The 20,674-nt window shown below is 30.5% G+C and overlaps 1 protein-coding gene across 3 annotated transcripts in view; it reads right to left on the bottom strand.

Moving 5' to 3' along the window:
- LOC108686622 overlaps positions 1 to 20,674 on the bottom strand; it is a 75,710-nt gene that overhangs the window by 42,140 nt on the left and 12,896 nt on the right. The window contains exon 2 of one of the 3 annotated variants that reach the window (XM_018192034.1): positions 2,669 to 2,738. The gene's annotated coding sequence lies outside the window, so the exon portion shown is untranslated. Of the gene's footprint in view, positions 1 to 1,717; positions 1,808 to 2,664; positions 2,739 to 20,674 lie in introns of those variants that run through there. The other 2 variants (XM_018192035.1, XM_018192036.1) reach the window with 2 other exon arrangements.

A 20,674-nucleotide genomic window follows, 5' to 3' on the forward strand; every position in this document is an offset into this window, starting at 1 on the left:
AAATAAAAAGTGCTTTAAAATTTACAGTTTTAATTAAATACACATTAATTTTCACACCTCAATGATCTAATAAACCGCAAAAAAGAATGTTAAAAAAAATTTTAATCAAATATCGAGTTACATTATCGAGAAACATTTAGTTTCATTGAGAATGCGGAACAACAGCGAATATATTCTTCGAGTATTAAGAGAATTAAGCCGAGTAGTTAAGTAGTTCAATATCTCGTGACGCGGTCGAGCGATTATATGAAATCACGTGTGTCGCAGCGCTTACATTATATTCTGCGTATATATAACGAAGAGCATTATTATTATCGCGATAAGTCAACCGTCTCCTGTCAAACTAGTGTGTCGCGAGTTTCCCGCGGATAAGCGTCATCGCCGTTATCATTAGCAGATAACTGTATCGAATCCTCCTCGATGTAATACAAACATTCGCGATAAATCGGAACGAGAGAGCGAACGAGAGAGCACGAAAGAAACTTTAAATGTATTTACACAGTCACTGATCGACAGATCCAACTTCCTATCTTCAGGCGTCTTCGCTAACTTCGTTATTCGATAATAAAATCTGCGATATCGGATATATAAAAAAAAAAAAACGTCGAAGGACTAGATTTGAATATTTAACAGTATTGTTGATAAATAGAACCTGACAAGTGAAAAGATCGTACTTGAAGAAATGGCTCCTTTTGTCTACGAATCGATTGTCTACAATATCTGTCTACATCACTTTTGCCGACAGTTCGTTTGCACACAAAAATTATTGCTCACAAATTATTTTTCCAATATTTCGCCAATATTGAGCAAAAATTGAATACCCATAAAAATTGATACCCAATATTGGCCCAATATTGGTTTAACAATTCCTGCAAAAACAACTGCAATGATTAAACCTCTCTATACCTTCGTCTACAAAATTTGAAAAAATTTCGTACAACATTTTTCAGATACAGTTATTTTTGTATAATTACGATATAAACTTGCATTTAGGAAACAACATTATCAAACTTTAATTACTTATCATAATTAGTTATCTTCTCAATTTACAAAATATTTGTCGTGGAACAAAAGTATTTACAAGATTTAGTTTAAACAGACATTTACAAGAGAAACTTGACTTTAATAATCCCGTAGATTATTGTCTAAAAAATTGTTAAATTATGTGCGCATTATGCAATGTAGCAATCACAAAGTACTTGGTGTGCAAATTTTTTGTACATAAAAAAATATGTTTATTATTTTTTATTACTCTACAAATATACGAAGTTTTATTAAAGTTTCAGGGAATCATATAGAAAGGTAGGTTTACTTGTTAGTTATACAAACTCACAATCAGTATTGTTCGTTCAAGTAATCTTATCCATTGAATATTTATACTATTCATACATTGAGAAAAAAAATTATTAACTTGACTGAATACTTTTATAACTCATAATGATTATTTAGTTCAAGTATTTATTTACAATAAATTAAATACAATATTATACATGAGACATGTCAACATGTTATTTATTTAAATTAATAAATATTGGCTTGACAACTCGTAACCGCTGCATTTAATTGAATCAATTAATATTTTGGAAACAAAAACTTTTTTTCTCAGTGTACGAACTATAAAGTTTTTATGTTAATAACTTTAAGTGACAGTTATACGAGTAAAAAATAAACGATTTTTTTTTTATTTTTGTGCGATTTTCTTATGAAATCGACATACCTGGACTTTCTAGTGTGTATTTTAATTCTGTAAAAAAATTTTGCAATCCGTAAAGCCAGTTCGGAAATTTTGATTGCACTGTAATTCATAGTAATTGACGTCGCTTCAACATCCCTTTAAACTCAATTTCTCGGTTTATGCTCGGATGCATCTGCGTTGTTCGTTTCTCACGCGTGCGATTTCGCATGCGCGTTGCCGCAAACTTATGTCTCGCGACTGCTTCCGCGACTCAACACACTCGCTCACTCGCACCGACGCTTGCGCGCTTAAACGAAATCGCATCACACGATTTAATGATTATTTCAATCAAGGTGATTGCATTGCATTAATGGACGATCGAAACTTTTGAAATTATTTCAACCCCTTGTCGATAAAGTACATGTTATTATTTCTATGTTGCGTTTGTGTCTCGAAAGTTAAAATGTGGAAACCACATCTTGACAGGCATTCCGATTTTTTTTTATTTTAAACAACTTCGAAATTTCAGTGTCACTAATGTCTGTAACGCGAATGCTGTTACTTTTGGTGCAGCAGCAAGTAGCTTCCGTTACGCGGCGAATAGCGAGAAGAGAAAAGGAATGTTCGCCAGCAGAAAGCCGAATCGCGACTGAGCGTGACGCAAAAGCGAGGCAAAGGTTACAAGACAGACGGCCGACTATAGCTACATCTGCTCTACTCCGCTTTAGTTGTCCGCTGCTCTCCATTCTAGATATTGTTTCTAGTCGCTGTCTGATCCGGCTAGCATAGGTCAATTCGTCCTCCCGAGCTTACATCTGCCTAGCTAGTCCTTCCCAATTTAACCAAATCTTAATGAATAAATATATAATATAATATATAATAATATGCTATTTATATGCTTTCCAAATCCACAAGAAAAGATTTTCCGCTCATTTCGTTTAGCCAAAAAATTTTGTTTTGTAAGGGGGAATTGAGTATAGTAAACGTACTCACGTTCGCGCCAAGAAGTACTTGAAACAATGATGTCCGAAATGTCTTCTTGATAGAGTAGCATTGGGACTATCTGAAACATTTGTAATCGACAAATACGAATTGTTTATTTTCTTTCCCTTTTTCTTTAATAAATTATCTTTATTTTAGAAATTTATAAAACGTACATTTATATTTCAGAAATTTCTCTTAACGGATATGTCGGAGTCATTTTTATAAATGTGTTAATACCGAAAGAAAAAGGGCTATAAACCTAAGATTAATCGTTATAAGTTAAAAATTGAAAACGTTAATAATAAACTGTCAAAAAATTTGTTGTATTACTTTTAAATACGATTTAGAATAATCTTTTATAATTTTGTTATCATTTTGAAATATCTCTGATCTCTGATCATTCTTAAATAAAATTTATGTAAAACTATATTAGTATGTACAATGCACTTCTTTATTTACGCTTTTCTTATCATATTAAGCGCCACTAAAAAATTTTATTTTATAAAGTTATAAATCTTGAAATAAAGTTTGATTTCTACAGAATTATTTTAATGTTGCTTTTGTCGACAAAAGTTTTAATTTCAAAATTAATTATCGGATTACACAAGTAACTCTATTTTACACTGAAGACGATCCAATTCTTAGGATCGAAACATCTTATATGATTTAATACACTTATCTTAAAACACGAACATCTTGTGGTGACTCACATTAGTTTTATTTTATTTCAATTGATTCGTAAAAAAATAAAACTTTTGAGAAAATTTTTGAAAAAACAGCTTTGATTTTCTTTAAAAAAAAAAAAGCGATTTTTTTCTTCCAAAAATAAATTTTGAAGAGCCATACACAACTAGAATCATATATAAATACATTTTATAAAATTTTGAGAAAAATGCGAATATTACTTTTCAAATTCGATTACACATCTGATAAATAAACTCACATTTTAACGTAAATTGGGATTCCATAATATCTTGAATCTTTGAAATGCCCTATCTCGAGAATTAATGATTGTATGAAATTAAAAAAATTATTTCAAGCTAATTCCATACGTTTTAAGATTGTGTACATTTTTCACATCCAATAAACTACAAACAAGTTATCTATTAAAGTTTATTACAACGTAACAATATTTATTCATAATACTCGGCAATTATTCATCATTTGTACCAAGCATATTTCAATAAACTGGACATCAGCGAAGAAAATTGATTACTAGTGATTACAGCTTGATTATATTGTTTCTCAAGTGGAGATTGACATTATAATTTCATTCAGCAGCACTAGATCTGAAAATTTTTTCACAAAGTTCTTCCAATATCGGAAGCTGTATGTCCAATAGTTGTATTTGACTCGAGTCTTTTAGAAGACACCAGATGAATAAATTTCTTATCAAGAACAACTTCTAGAACACCGATGCGCGCTGAGAAGTGAATAATAAGATTCTTCCTGAAGACATTTGCGCTGTCGAGGGAAAGCTGGCTGGCATTTCACGGAGTGAGTTCAGATGCTGCAGCAACATTTGAGTGGAATCATTCGAATACCTTTTCGAGCTATTGTGTATCTCTCACACAAGACGATCAACTTCGATATCGTATATATAGGGAGTACAATAAGTCGATAACAGCGGCTTCTAAAGTAAGACTCCGACGAGCCGATATTTCTAAGGTTGTACGTGATAAGAAAACCATACGTGTATGGTGCAGAGTTATTTCGAACTCTATAATATATATTCATCGAAGAATTAAAAGAGTCCGGCTTATCCATTCAATTACTCCGCGGCGGGCAACCGCTACGATAACTTCGCTGCACTTATCACTTTCGTGAGAACGTGAGTCATTTTATTTTGTGCTGTGTTCGCCAAGGTTAAGTCGTGTTATGACAAACGCGTAGTGACCATGTTTTTACATGTACGACAAATGATCACGGGATATCGTTTCAAATTTCTGATAAAAGGGAGAGTAAGAAATTCGAAGATATTCAATGATTCATTCTTATTGTTAGTACTAAAATATAAATAAAATTTTCACAAACACACCGTCAACAAATATATAATTAATATTGAAACTTTCTCATTTTATGTAGATAATCTATATAAATTCGGTTTTTATATAACTTAAAAAGCAGAACAATCACATTCTAAAAAATGTAGATGTAACACCATATGCGGTTTATATGATTCTCACACGATTCTCGTGTAAGTGTTGATACAAATACCAATGTACTATGTATTTAACACTACGGGTTTTAAATGGTGATAAGTATACAAAACTATCATACTAAATTTATCTATATTAATGTTTACATCAACATCAACATTATGTGGATTTAATACTATGCGACTTATATTCTCATCGTGTTGATAATGATATAAACATTAATACGATGTGGGCTTAACACCATTAAATCTACATCCTTATTTTTAAAATATATCAAAACGCTATTCACTGACCTAATTTTGAATTCATTCATTTCATGCGTTTGGGAAATATGAAGGTTAAACACAACGACGACGAATAATACATAATGATAATCACCGCGCCAGTTCCGCCGCGATTACGGAGCAATGATGCAATGCGTTTGAGTGCACCGGAGCGCTAAATTGATAAATTTGCATGCCCCTTCCGTTGCGTTCGCAAGCGGCGTATTCTCGTACTGCACGACCAAAACGGGCTTCGTCTCGAGAGCAGAATAAATCCTGCCATTCGCATAATGCAAACGAAGCACGGGCGGACTACGATAAATCTGCCGTTACGAGTCAATTCAAAATATCAGTAGGATCGAGTGCATTAAACAGATGCAGCGCATCGAAACAAATTAATTCGGAATTTTTTCAAAAAGATAGTTATAAAAAAATAATTTTAAAAATTAATTCTTTATGTGTTCAATCCATGTAGGAGAATTTGAGAGAGAATTATAAGGTTTTGAGCTGAAGCAATAAAAAAATTTGAAAAGATGTCTACTCGAAGTCTTACTTTTAGCAAGACAGATAATTTATTTACTCACAATATATTTATCTTTTCGGTCCTTTTTTATACATGGAGAGACTCTTTCTTTTGAAACTTATTTTGAAAATCGTGATAATCATAGGATAACATAATACTTCGAAAAATTTTATGTGATTCTTTTTGATATATTAGATGTGGGAAAAAATTCGTGGCGTTTTTTTAATGCCATCTAATAAGAAAAACGCCACGAATTTTTTCCCACATAAATATTAATATTTCCACAATAACAAAAATATAGAATAAGTTTAATTTATTTTATTAAAAAATAGTATAATTTCAATAATTTTAAAATAATTTTAAAATAAATTAAGTTCATGATTCTTTATTATTTTGAATTAGAATAAATATCAAGTAATAATAAACATATAAAATAGCCTATATAAATTTTATAATACATCATGATATTTTCAACCTGGCTTAGTCATCTATGAAAATTTTACCACGCAGCATGATAAATGATTGATTAAATGATATCTGATGATGTTTACTAAAACAGCACTAAAGTCGTTTACTAGCAAATAGTACGCATAATCACTGATGGAGTTCATTTTCTATATTAAAAAAAAACAACTCAGTATATAGATGATAAAAGGTGGAATATTAAAAGGCGGAAAAGGCGAGATCGTTTACTGAGCCTAAACTTGGATTCGAAGAAACAAAAGATAATTAATTGAGAGTTGTACTTCAACAGTATAATTTTTGTGGAGTGTTTACTCGCTCCCTCACTTTTTACTTTGTTCCCTTTCCTTCACATTGCTCTCGCGTTTTGTTTAAAATCAACGAGACATTAATGTTCGTTAGATTAATGAATCTTGCTGGAAAAATTGGATTCTTTCTTCGTTTAACTGATGATTTATGGCAGAAAAGTTTTACACAATTAGATTATTGTGATGGAATTTCATAATGCATACACAAGTAAATAAGTTATTAATGGTTTGATTTTTTTTTTAAATAAGCTAACGAATTGATTCAACAATTTTATCTTTAACAATTTAGGATTTATAACTCTTGTGTATACATTGTGTAAGGTCAACCATTACGATTGTCTATCACAATACATCCAAAATTCGTCGATTGGAATTGGTAACACTAACAATAGTAAAAAGACAAATATAATTGTCTAGCTTATGACAGCAAAGGCAAAATAATCAAAGAACATAAAATAATATATTGACTAGTGAGCGATATGCAAATAACATTGTAAGATTAATATTGTTAGGGAAAAAAATTCAGGTAATATATTTAATTTCATTACACTCACGTGTAACTTCTTGTAATCATTTACAATACGAATTCAAAGAAAAAGACATTAAAATTTAGAAGAGATATATTGTGAATAATTACTAAATTTCCTTATATGCATACTTTTGTACTCACTGTATGTTAAAATGTAATGTGTAAATATAATGACAACTAATCTATATTAAAATGTAATGTGTAAATTTTATGAAGTGCTTTGTAAATATTTTGCATTAAAACAATTTAATATGTTTGGTAATTTTTATTATATACATGTTTAAAATATCTTTTGTATATTTCAAAAATTTCTCTTTACAGTAATATTTAATAGGTTGTCAGATTGTTCCACGTTATCACTAAACATAGTAAAATTTGTAATAAATTTTGCGGTAAAATATAAATAATAAAAAATTCTTTCCATATAATGTCTAAAATTACATAAGAAGTATATATTATAGCATGCATTTTAATATTTATAAAAGAAAAATTTTTTCGTAGTCGTGAGTGACAAGTTTACTTTTATAGGAATTTGGTGTTTTAAACGGAGGCAAAATGACGCAAGTTTTTGGGACAATTATAGTGACGACGTATACGAGAGGCTTACGTGTACGAAACGATGGGCGAATGATATCATCAACTATTTTGCTCAAAGAGAAACGTTTACCGCGCGAATGTTTACACGCTGCAAGATGCTCATCATGCCACGTATTTTATCGAGAAGAGAGAGTATCGCGATTATCGACGAGAACTACAAAACCGATTTCCTCGGTGCATTCTTAATCTCACGATTTGACCCTTCAAAATTGTCTCTCGTTATTGTTCGAGTGTCATTGCATTCAACGAAGACACAGACGCAGAAATAGGCTGGGAGTGAAATCGCTAAAGAGGGTTAAAACATCGTTTCTGCAACGAATTACGTTTCTATTTACAAATGCAATTTCACGACACGTGCATTGCGAACATGGATGAGATCATCGCGTCGTGGTGACGTCGACATCTGATTGCGCGATTCAATCTTTCCATTCAATTTCCTTCCATCTCCGCCTTTCGATTAAGTCAATGAATAATTGATCAAAAAGAAAAATCAGACTTTTAAACATACATTGAGCAAAAAAAAAGTTATAATAATTATTAATTAAAAAATTAATTAATTAAAAAGAAAATAACTATAACTTATTATAGTTATTTTTTCAGTATTAACTACTCTCTAAATCTGAATCAGTGAATAGTCACTAATTACCCAATAACATACTTGACACTGATATCAGTGATCATCCACTTTCAAATTTATTCAAATTTAGAGAGTATATATTTTTTAAATAGAACTACATATATAATTATTATTACGGTAACATTACGATAATAACTATAAAAATGAAGCTTTCAATCAAATTCGGTCGTCCGGTATCTTTTTTTCTGTTCGTCGAGAATCCTGCTGGCAATGTCAATATACAATATAAAATTCTAATCTAGCTAGCAATCCAGCAGGAAAATAAGCATTGTATGCCACCGACTTAAGATTCCAGAGTGATAAATTTAATACACTAATACTGAGCTATATAATCGCACGCTTTTTTGTCAATTGAGTATTCAAGGTCCCGGAACGCGAAAACGTTTGCCAAATCAAGTAGCCAATCAAAGTTTAAATGTTAAATTGCGTAAAAATCTGTATTAATTACATAAATACAATACATTGAAATTAAATACATAACTTTAATAAATATTTATTTCGTTTAAAAAAAATATTTTATTTTATTTAGTAAAATATTATTTGAATAATAAAAAATACCATTATTTTTAAGATAAAAACAAATATTATTACATCAATTATCAAAACTGACAAATAAAATAAGTCATAAATGTATTTTTTGAATGTTATGTTAAATTGTTAACTTTATTGTTAGCGAATGTTACATAAATATTTGCTTATTTATATCAAATTTATATTGATAAAAATATTTTGTTGATTACTCTTATAATTTCAGGGATGTCCTAGGAACATCTTGTAAACTATGGTAGTCGTTATGTCTTACATACATCTACAGGACGTTCAAATCCAAAGTTCTAAAGATATCCATTCTTAATCCTCGAAAAAATACTATTACTTCCCATACAGCACAGGCCTTTAAGAGAGCACTAAAGACATAGAACGATATCTTAAGGACGATTTCAGGATGTCTCTCAGATGAAATGTGCTGACCAATATTTTCCGAAACATATACGTATACGCTATCCTATGGTAGTACGCATGCGTCGGAAAGTACTGCGATCTGAGATCACTGACTTCCGCTCGAGCGCGCGTACATATACTATATTTTCAGCTACAAAGTTGATTCACGAGTCGACCTGAGTCCAGGAATAGTTGATCACTATGAAGCCGTCGCATCACGCGTAGGAAGGGTCGGGTAGCTCGCTCGACTTTCATTGCCGGTCTAGTCGTCGAGAAAACTGACGTTTATTGCTATATAAGAGAATTAGAGAGAGCACGCTTCGCTAGAGATTGCGTTGTTATTGACAACATTATATTATCCGCGATTCAACTATCCTACCATCTAATCTAATCCTACACGATAATCATAACGGAGTCGTTCTGCTGTCGCTGCTCATTATCCCCCACACGCTGTACGAAGGCGAGAAAATGCTTGCGAAGTACTTTGTAAGATATTCGCGTTGGACGTTGGTAATGTACACTCTAAAAAATATAATGGGATGTAGATTTAACACCATATATTTATGAAATTCTTACTGTGTCGATATTAATACATATATAATAACATTAACATAATATGAATTTAAAACCTCTCTCTAGTGTTTATATTAACATGAGTTTTAAATCTATATAATGATGATATTTAAATAAGGTGGATTTAAAAGTCATAGTCGTGTATATTAGTGTTAATATTAATATCAACATGATGAGAATTACATATATGATAGACGTCAGATATGATATTAAATTCAAATCTATATTTTTTAGAGTGTGAGATAAATATGTAATAAAGTCCGATGAAAACCAGAAAGACGTCAAAAGTTGACCAATTTTGACAAAATTTAGTTTTATCGGAATATTCGAATATGAGGAGAATATTCTACTGTGATTGGTCAATTTTTGCAATTACGCTTACGCAATTGTAGAACAAACTTTATATAATAAGTACATTAATTATCAGTATTTAGAAAACATGTACAAAAGTACCTTCGCAGTGCGTGCTTAATGTATCTTGCTTAAAGCGCTACAAATGGCTAACTTTAATTATTTATAATTTAAAAAATATTATAGCCTCATTTTCGTATAAGAATTTTCGTCTTAGAACGTTCCATAGAATCTGCCAGTGAAAGAATCTATATTCTTTCTGGGACACCCTATATAAAAAGTTACAAAAGATATAATTCATAGACTGCAGGCCGTTGGAAGAAAAGAGAGGATAAGCGAAGCAGAAATAACATGTACATAAATTTGCCACCAATTAATTTCTCATTCAGATGCCAATCTAAATTAATTAGACCAGTAACGTCAGGAAGAATTTTCTCACAGGTAGACATTAATAACGTTCAAAGTAACACGGCGCTTCTTACGCATACTTAGGTGATTAAGAAGTAGAACGAAATAATCTTCAATTATACCCCGTTCGTTTGTTCTAGTGCTTCTCTTTCTGCGGTCGTAATTTCCAACACGATCCGGTAACGTTATTTCACAACACAATTTCCGGCGGCGTGACTTCCTGACAGAGTGAAGCGTGGATTCCTAGAGGAGCTCTTCAGCTCACGAAGATCGTAACCGGAACTCACGCGCTCAAGCAATACCGTTAGTCGCGTCTTCCTCGCTGTTAAATAGAGTAGAGCATTGCATGATGATACTTAAAGAAATAAATTTTATGACAGACTTCGAAGACTTGTCTCATCTAGCCTCATTAAGCTCTATTTGAAATAATAAAGCGATTAAGATAATTAACTATTCTAAAGTAAGATTTTTTTATCACAACTTCTTCTCATTAACTCGCTATTCGGATTCGCTATGCACAAATGTATCTCAATATTTCTCACAGAAATACGCGTTCTTAGAGAGAGAGAGAGAGAGAGAGAGAGAGAGAGAGAGAGAGAGAGAGAAAGATTTCGCTTTTATCCGCTTAAACATCACTATATATACGCATATCACTGGCGGAAGCTTGAAAATTGACGACGCCGTTGTTCCGCAAATTCATATAGCCAGCGCTATGCTTCTCGGATTTTATAGATACGCCGATCAAGATTTCACGAGCATAAATGCCTCGCAGGCCTATTTTGTAATTTTTAAAGAGATGTTGGAGCGACGACCGAATTTGATCGATGTCGATAATATAAACTTTTTTGTCTATATTGAACTTCAAATTCAATTTCTTATATTCGTTCTATCTACTCAAACGCCTACATCTGTCCTTATCTAACATATTACAGTGTCATTTCTTACAAGATCGAGCACCTCTTGAGAAGACACAATTACTGATCTGTTTACCATTCTAAATCTTTGCTATAAGCATATGTATACCCGTAAATTACGTGTTCAACTTAAAATATTTTTTTCTAGACTCTTAATCTTAATTATATAATCTCAGTTCGTATAATTATATCATTGTTCGTTCAAGTAATCTGAGATTCGCTGAATTCCTATGCTACTCATATTATAAACTATAAAATTTTTATATTAAGGAAACTGTAACCTCAAGTGACATCTATGTCAAAGTAAGTGAATTTTTTAAATTTTTGTGCGATTTTTCTTGTCAAAATTGATCCCGACATCCCGACTTTCTATTTGTGTGTATTATAATTCTGTAAAAAAGAATCTGCAATTCATAAAGCCAGTTCGAAAATTTTGCATTGTAATTCATGATAATTGCCGCTCCAGTATTCTCTTAACGACAGTTTCGTTATTGACAGTCTTTATAACGATAACGAAATTATTGTTAAGAATTATAGAATAGGTTTGCTGAGGTCATCTGACTTTACCGACTATACAAGAAATGTACCCAATATCGCACGATCCTAAATTTCATAAATGCAAACTTTATAATGTTAGAATTTGTGGAAGCATAAGACATACAATATATATTTATAGATCTTCGTATGCGTCCCGTCAGATTGCGAGTCTATTTGATATTAATGCAATAAAAACGGAATAAAATGACAAATTTATCGAATGTATAAGATAAAACTAATTATATTCGCAAAACACAATTAGATGACATCAATTTTTTATGCTGAACTTCATTTCTCTTACGTTGGATTCTTTAAAGCAAAAAAGAAGTGATATGCTCTACTTTATGCGTATTTTGCGGAAAAAAACTGGTAGGCTGATTAATTAATAACGCAATAAATTTTGCTCACGACGAACGTAGAAAGCTAATACGAGGAGAATGTAATAACGTCTCAGTCTTTTCTTGATCCTGCATTTCCATATCTCTTCGACTTCTTTCTGTCGCGCATTAATATAACTGTAGTATTAGCGGACCGTAATATCTAACTACCAACTCGTTCGCTGCATATAGCAACGTTATCTTCAGACGACAGGTACTAGGATTATATGCATACACGGTGTCACGCAAGAATTCAATGAGAAAGCTTAAAGTGACAAGGAAAACGTTTTTATAGTAATATTTCAATTCTTAGCGTAAGAAAAATAATAAAGAATCAGAAGTTAAAATTTTCATTCATCCTACGATCTTTCAGAGATAAATATAGATTATCCTGATATAAACTATATATAATCTTTTTTTATAGATATGTTCATATATATATTTTTATAATTTATTCGATATATCCATTAAAATCTTTAACAAAATTTTCAAGTACATTGTATTTCAAAATTTTAACAATGTCATATCAATCATAAAAGTGATATTTTCGTATATTTTTTGATATTATTAAAATGTAAAATATAATTATTTCAAATAATTAAAAAACGATAATTAGAAGTCACAAATGGATGTCGAGATGTAGAAATAAATATAATATAATAGAGATTTATATATATGTACATAATATAATCGTATATAATATAATATCGTTAAAATACCATAAAATTTCAGTTCATTCTTTGAACAATTTTCAGCTAGATACATAATTATTTTATAACTATTTTTATCTCTTTTTATTTTTTATAAATTATATATTTAGCATTCATAACAAGGATAATGAATGTGATAAATAGCTACAAATATACAAATTTTTATTTTTTCAGAAGGCTTATGCATCCAGAAATTAATCATCTTGATATAAATTGTATTAATATAATTTATTTTTTATTTATCTATTTTTTGTTAATAAAATTTATCTTTTCAATATTTAGAAATTGGAAATTTTATTTTCCAACATCAATACTTATTATCTATTGCTACGCTTTGCATTATTTTATTATGACGCTCTGCATATGTTATTTTCCAAATGTAAAATGATCGCATAATCAACAGATATCTGATTTCATCCTTGCTATATATAATCAGCTGTGCAATCTGTTTTTTTAGAAATTAAAATGTACGCTAAATCGATTAGACTTAACAAGTTAATGACTAGACTGCCGCATCCCACTAATGAGAAAAAGAAATGTATCTTATTAATGGCAACGATTAACTTGGCAGGATCATTATGAAAAGACACGCCACCAGTAATATCTTAAGGTGAAAACAATTTTACTGTTTATTAATTATCTTTGTAAAGATGCATTCCAAATGCGTCATAATGCATATTTTAAAAACTATTAAAACGCTTATTGATATATCCTTACGATAACGATAGTAAAAGTTACAGAGTTCACAGTTAGATCCAAAATGTAGATGAGATAAATAAAAATATTTATAAATATTTTTCGTTTTCGACTTACAAATATATTGGTAAGTTCGAAAACGCAATTTACTTTTTACGAAATTTCAACTCGTGACTTAATAATTATAATATCAAATATCAAAGAGTTGCAATAAAAACAAGTTTTAAAAAATTTGAAGAAGTGTTCAGAAAAATATACATCGTATGTAAAAAATAATTAATCTCGAAATCGCGTTTAATCTTTCAAATTAAAAGTCCCTGCGAGTCTGTCCCTGTAATATCTTTGAAATTAAAGCCATATGGTAATAGAATTAAAAAGGGGACTCCCCAAAATGTACGTCAAAGGATTAATAAGTTCGGGTCAGCGACCGTAGCTGAACGTTTTATCGACGAGCAGCAGCAGAGTGCATCTCGTCTGGCTTAAATCGTTTGTACTTCTACGGATCGCTTGATTCAAGAGTGCAACGATGCGCATCACTGCAATTCGCGCGAGAGATCAGTAAGTTTCTGTGCGGCTAGCTCGTACCATAACGAGATAGTTATTTCACGGCGATCAAAGCGACGAGAGGAAGATGGACGGAGGGAATTCACGGAACTCCTCCTCTTCCGTTTATCTCCGTTTTTAAATTTATTGAACACCACCGGGAGTTAAGAGAGCTCGCGGCTGCTGTAATTAGCACGTTGCCGATCAAAGTGTTATATTTAGTCCGCCTTGATTTACGTACGTGGCATAAATACATCTCCCAGGACAGGCGTGCTTGCTTGCGATTAGGAATTCTCTACTCTCTAAATCTGAATCAGCGGATAGTCATTAATTTCCTAGTGGCATATTTTGCACTGATAACCAGTGAAGTTCAACAAAAAAAGGAAAAATGTTGAGCATTATATAACTAAAATACTGATATTTACACGTTAATTTCAATCTTCTATATTCATTGAATTTAAGCATTAAAACAAGATTAGATAGACACACAAAATAAAGATTAGCTAGGTTAGGGATCTCACATTTAATTCACTGATTACCAGTGACATACTTGGCACTGATATCAGTGATTAGCCACTAATTCAGATTTAGAGAGGAATGGACTTGGAATCTATACACATATATTTTTCTTTAGCTAATATTCAATGATTACATTTCAATATCTTTTCACAATTCAATATTTTTCACATTTCAATATCTTTTTAATGTTTTAACAATGTTTCGGTAAATGAATGTTAAAATTTGGATGAAACAATTTCGGTGCACAATAAAAATGCTTACATATGTAGTACATATAAATTCACTGAATTACTTAAGATCCAGTTTGATCATCAATAGCATTAATTCCCTATATTTATTATCACATTTATGTATAATCACATTTATGTATTTCTAACAAATTTTTTTTTTATTTAATGTTATTTAATAAAGCTTTATAACATATATAGTTTATTTAATAAAACTGCCGATAAAGCTTACTCTTATCTCTAATTATTAATCATTTATAAGTCATAAAAAAAATTTACATTTTATATCGATTTCAATAAAATCTTATTTCATATATTATATAAAAATGCTTTAATTTAAAGTCCGATCAATTGACAATGTAAAAATCTTATCCGTTATTTACCATACAAAAATCTCTTGTATTCGCGCAATGTCGCGTTTCTATAATACTATGATTATAAGACGGAATAAAAATGATAATGCAACTGCGGAGGTTAACGATTTGCAAGTTCGAAGAATTAAGGTCTGTCGTGGCATTGAAATTTCTTCGGCTGACTATTACGGTCATCCACCTTGTGCAATCATCAACTTCAAATTGGCAAAGGATTCAAAAGAAAATGATGACAGAAAATGTTTCGTAAAGAAGATTTACGGTAAAAGAAATTAAATGAATAATTTAGGATTAGACTTGTGTCTTATGTAAAACTTTTCCGCAAACAGGACCGAGAAATGACATATACAATAATAATATATTTTTTAACTATTATTATTATTGCGAAGCAAACAAATTAATATTGGAATCTGGCAATAACTAAGCGACATGCTCAGCACATTCTAATATTATTAACTGTCTCTGACCTGTTTACCTGGTTCATTGGCTTTCGACAAAGTTAGCCAGCAAAGAATCTCACCCCAGGCCAGCTCTTAGACTTGTTAGCCAACAACGTTAGCCAAGACTTGTCGAATTTTGGACTCATTTATCGATATCGGTTAGCTAATATAGTTCACTAATAAGATTAAATCTATCTTAAGAGAGAAAAAAAAAACAATCGTGTAGAAATATTTTAGATTTATTTATTTTAGCTTCCCGAAAAAATTGCTATTAGTACTCCCTATAAAAAATTATCGTAATGCCAAAGTAAGAAAAATAAATTATCATTTTGATTACGTCCGTGAAGATGAAAGCCGCGATGAAATTAGGCTGATTATTTCAGAGGACTCGGTCAGCTTGTTGCAACGTAGTGAACTATTTGGCCAATTGTCAACGTTGTGATGGCATGATCGATATACACATCGTCACGTATATGCATCAAATGGGATATAAATCAGTTACACACACGTTTCGCAAGTTTTTCAAGTCGCAATAAAGAAGCATTTTGCATTTTTCAGGTTCAGCTATGAAAATAATTGACTTTACATTGATGGGAAATGTTCAGAAATGTAGAATATTATCTCACGCAGGATTGATTTGTGAGAAAATAAAAGCGAGAGAGAGAGAGAGAGAGAGAGAGTTTTGCAAAATATATATGATTTAGAATAAAAGCATTCAAGTGTACTGTGTCATAGTATTTAATGTATTTTAATTATATTTCTTGATTAATTTTTTATATGATTCATATAATACATATATATAATACATATTTACACTGAGAACAAAATATATTCTAAATTTCAATTAATATTTATTTAAATAGTACCAACTAAATATTTATTAAATATGAAATATATTTATTTGGTACAAAAACATTAATTTAATTTAACAATCATCTCTTTTTTTTAAATAAATATTTATTTATTGTAAGTAAATGTTTAGTTGATAGTATTCAAATAAATATTTATTTAAATTTAGGCTATTTTTTTCTCAGTGTATATAGTATGATAATATTATTGTTATGAACATAACATAGTGATCCTATACGGTACGATCCTATACTGATCAGTAATATTGAATTTTAGTAATATTGGCAGTATGCATCAATATTTTTAGTATTTTTATAATCTTATATGCGATCAATATTATTGATAATATATTTTACTTTAATTTTACGTACATTATCTATTGCACCGTGACATACTGTGATATGGATTCTAATAAAGCAAGACTGATGCTCGAGAATTAAAATCCAGATCATTGTCAGTATTCTACGTCAATCTATCAATATTAACCACACACGATCAGTAATATTGTCAGTATTTGTTAATACTGACAGTATTATTGATCGTGTAGGGTCACCTAAAAGTTTAATGTGTGAAACATATTATACACAGACTACGATAGTGTATCTGTATTTGTAGTAATGCTCCTGTGTATGTAAGCATAATTGTATATGTGACATAACCCGCTAATCTTGCACGCGACGACGTCGTCGCTGACCTTCAATCAGCTGCGAGACCCTCTTTTTCCCACGACCGACTTCCGTTTATGGTGTATATCCCGCTGAGTATATGAACATCCTCATATAGTCTCCAATACACGAATTATAAGTCAAAATATATTCTACTCTTTATGAGAGAAAAAAACAAGATTTAATTATTATATTTGTTATTTAATTCAAGATTTTAAACGCATCAGTTAAACTTAAAGGGATTCTAAAGACAATTAGTCACAGTGTAAGTAGACCAATTCATGTGTCATTGACACATCTCAATATATACTACTTTACATTAATATCTCACGTACACATACATATAAATTTTCGTAACAATATAACAATATAACATAACAACAATTATTATATATTAATTAGTTATTTAAATCAAACTCTAAGAACTCCATGTTGTTTCTTCTAACGTGCAAACTACTAGTGAAGTGTGATTTTTTTCTGTGGACTACTATACTTTCGTAAGTACAGATTGTATTTTTGTATGAAGCTTATCACAATGTAATAGCTCTAGAACACCATACTGGACTAAGAAATGATAAAGATTTCAATTTTGAAATTTTTTGTCAATGTCAGCATAAACTCCAGCTTACACAGACATTATATATTATAATCCTGGAAATAGATTCTTGAATTTGAAAAGAGGAAAAAAGTAATTGTTATATAAAAATAATTTAATCAGACTTTAGGATCGTCTTAATAGCAGTTACGGTATAATGAAATAATAGAATGTAATAATGATTTTTTATTAATTTTGTCATATTATTTTAAAAAGAAAATTTTTTGCTCTTAAATTCCAAATCAAGTTTGAAATGAAGATCTTTTTAAATAGCAAACAATATTTTTACATTATTATGAAACTTTCTTCCTGTTTGCAAATTTTTTAATTTGCAAGCGAAGTTCTGAGAGACTAGTTCCCGCGCGCGCGAGAGAATTTACTCTCTAAATTTTTTAAAGTGACATTTCATTCTTTGAGAGTGAGATTCACTGCAAAAGAAAGAAAATCTGTCACTCTTATTCAATATTATATTTTCACTCTTTTTCAAGAGTGACAGTATTTTCACTCTTAGATTTCGCTCTAAGAAATTAAGAGAACACGTTTCAACTGACCCGGTGATTTGGAATGCGGATAAAGCGTCGCGACGACGCAAACAGCCTGCCCGTGGCGAAAGCTCCGGAGCGAGGAGGAGCGTGGGTGTGTCGAGTCAATTGGCGGAATTGGATGGGTTAAGTGCAACGATATGATAATCGAATAAAGTTATCGTTAGCTGAAAATGCCATGAAACGGAAACACGACCTTTCACGTATGTACTTTTCGCTAGAGAGCTATTCAGTGGAAATAAACTTACTTTTTGTTGCCTGCTGAAGATGAATATGATGCAAATATTTTTTATTTTTTATTTTTATAATACATTGAGAACTTCTGTATAATATTTTTTTTTCGAATTCTTTACTGCGATCCATGTACGCAACAATAAAATAAATTTGTTAAGAAAAACTTTTGTGTCTCTGCATTTCCACAATCCATCTTAATTTTGATGATTTTCAGTTAACAATGAAATTTGCGAGCTTTGATCGGATTGTTTTTGATTTTATCTGTCTTTTAAGTCGCGCTAATAAAGATAGCACAGATGTAGCCAAACGAATAGAATTTCGTTAGTTCTAGAAAGCTGGCCAGAGAGAGTTATTTTGATCCGGCAATGTATACCACACTGGGTCAGCGTACCATGACAATTTCCTGAACGCACAAATTGCATTAGTACCTACTATCGCATCCTGGATTTAGTTGCTAACTTATTATCTTATTCGAATTTTAATAAATTCAATTCAATAAAAATAATAACTGTGCCAACTTAAGTTTGTAGTGAGTAAATAAAAAAATAAAAAAATTAAAAGCAAGACTTAGGACGCTTGCTTATTCGTATAAAACTCGATCGGAACAACTCAGAACTACTGCCAGAAGTGTTGAAATTAATCAGCACGATACATTTCCGCTAAATGACATGCATAAACAATAGCGATGTTTAAAAAATGTTTACAAGGCGGAATAACCTTTGATAATTTATTCGTATGGAACTCGAGCGAAATATGTCAGAACTATTGTCAAAAATGCTCAAAATTATCGAGTCTACACGTTTCTGTGAAGTTCGAATATTCTAACCTGTGTAAAAATTATTCATTGTTGGTATTTTGTCTTGAAACATCTTATATATAATAATCAATTTAGCTTAAAAAAACCGAGAACACTTGTCAAATGTCGTAATATTCATTGGCTGGTACTTTAAAGGAAGTTACGCTGGAATGTGAAGTTAGCATGGCATTTCTTTATTTTTTGATATTAAAAATCTCAGAATCTTTTGTTATTTTTGATAGAACAATAGACAATGGAAAGTACGTGCAACTGGAACAATCATTATTTTCTGAAAATTAATAAAATGCCATGCTAACTTCACACTAATCAACAGGCAACGATATGATATATGCCAATTTGAAACAATTGATGATTATAGATCGAGTAGTACGCGTTCACGCCAAAATTACAAGTGGTATAATTTCAGATCAGGTCATCAAAAGTCGAAAGATTTCGACCAAGCCTCAAGTACTTATACTAAATAAACAAAATTGTTTGTAACTTTGCTATTCGTAACTTTTTCTTTTTGATAATGATTTTTATTTTAATAAAATAAATACTTTCTGAGATATTTTAGAAAAACTGCATTTTGAATCAGTTTTTCTAAAAGGTGGAAAATTTTCCAAGTCCGCAGGCGTCAGGACTTTAGTATGTCATATAATACGCCACTTCAAACAATTTTTCCGCAGAAAAATCTTTAACAATTTTGCTTTAAAAACGTAAAAAAAAAAATTAATTTTCTCTAATCTGGGCTATTATACAAAAAAGGAACAAAAGAAAGAGCCTATGAGAATAAAACTGAGACATAATTTTGTAATAAAATCTTCCAAAACATATTTTTTGTGCAAAATTCATCTTCCAAAATTCATCATCCATTATTATTGTCCTATTATTTAATCTATTATTATTTAATCCATATTATTCAATCCATATTATTTAATCTATCCATATTATATAATCTATTATATATAATTTTACTGTTCTATTTAAGATCATTTTTTACTTATTTTCATTTTTTACTTATTTTAAAATGCAATAATTCTTTATGCCTCGCTCCTTATATTGTATATTTGAATTTCATAATTTATATCCAACTCTTGTAAAATCTTTAAATATATCATGTATTCGTAAAAAAACGTGAAAAAATGTATTTGCTTGATTGTAGCTATTAAAGTAAAAGAAAATATATTAAACTATTTATAAATTATCAAATTAGATTTTGAAATTATATAAGGTCTCCTAAAATAAAAA

Source organism: Atta colombica, unplaced genomic scaffold (assembly GCF_001594045.1).
Source record: "Atta colombica isolate Treedump-2 unplaced genomic scaffold, Acol1.0 scaffold187, whole genome shotgun sequence".
NCBI classification, from domain to species: Eukaryota; Metazoa; Arthropoda; class Insecta; order Hymenoptera; family Formicidae; genus Atta; species Atta colombica.